This window comes from Mauremys mutica, unplaced genomic scaffold (genome assembly GCF_020497125.1).
Source record: "Mauremys mutica isolate MM-2020 ecotype Southern unplaced genomic scaffold, ASM2049712v1 Super-Scaffold_100198, whole genome shotgun sequence".
Taxonomy (NCBI): Eukaryota; Metazoa; Chordata; order Testudines; family Geoemydidae; genus Mauremys; species Mauremys mutica.
This window is the reverse complement of record NW_025423285.1, coordinates 737,720-738,674: the sequence shown is the minus strand read 5'-3', so window position 1 is coordinate 738,674 and position 955 is coordinate 737,720. Positions and strand designations below refer to the sequence as shown.

The 955-nt window shown below is 61.4% G+C and overlaps 1 non-coding gene across 1 annotated transcript; it reads left to right on the top strand.

Annotated features, from left to right (window-relative positions):
- The first annotated feature begins 594 nt into the window (after positions 1-594).
- Positions 595-668, top strand: TRNAI-AAU. Its single transcript has one exon. It is a non-coding gene; the product is annotated as a tRNA-Ile (tRNA).
- The last annotated feature ends 287 nt before the right edge of the window (positions 669-955 follow it).

The window sequence follows — 955 nt, the reverse complement described above, 5'->3', positions numbered from 1 at the left end:
ATTTGAGTGGCTCTCCCTCCCGGCCAATGAGCTTGGCGTAGACTAGCAGGGAGGGAGGAGGAAAGGGATTGTGCTCCAGTGAGAGCTCAGAAAGAAAGGTGCAGGTCCCCCACTAGAGCCCAGCCCAGCAGAGCAAAGCAGAGCAGAGCAGGCTGGAGAATGTGTGTATGGGTCTGACTACTTCTCCCATGCTCTTCCATTTGAGCTAACTTCCCCCAGCTGTCTCCAGCCTCCCAGTCAGCGCAAGGGGGAGAAGGGCCGGGGTGGAAGAGCTTTGTGCTCCGCAAGGGCTGGCCTTTTGGGAGGCCAAGTGGGGAGAGGGATGGAGGCCACTGGAGGAGCTAAGCCGGCTAACTGTCCATGGCTTCTAAAAGAAGGGCAAGAGAAGGTTCTGCGGCTGCCTTGCCGCTGGAGAATGCGGGCATTGATCCCACTGCCTCTCGCATGCAAAGCGAGCGCTCTACCACTTGAGCTAATTCCCCTACCTTGGCAAGTGCTGTCTTGATCCATTCATTCAATAACAGAGGCCACATCGTTCCCCGCGCCAGCTGGTGACTCCTTCCAAAAGGGTCAGGCAAGAGAGGGCACCCAGCAGGCCGGCTAGCTCAGCTGGTTAGAGCATGGTGCTAATAACGCCAAGGTCATGGGTTCAAGCCCCATGCTGGCCACTCGGGGTGCAGGAGGGAGAGGGTGGCTTCTGGTCTTTTGGCTGACTGCTAGGGGTGGCAGAGGCCAATACCAGGTGGGCCGGGAGCGGGCAAGAGCCCTGCTGGGCGCGGGCGCAGGCGCCGGGCAGGAGGAGGCTCCGGACACCTCCTTGGGCTCTCCTCCCTGGGCTCCTCGCTCCACCTGCTGCCTGAAAGGAACTTGGGCCCGGGGAGGAGACGGGTGAGCCCGGCTGGCTGCCTTCCAGGCTCATAGGAGGCCAGGCTTGAGCTGCCCGCCCGCGAAGCCA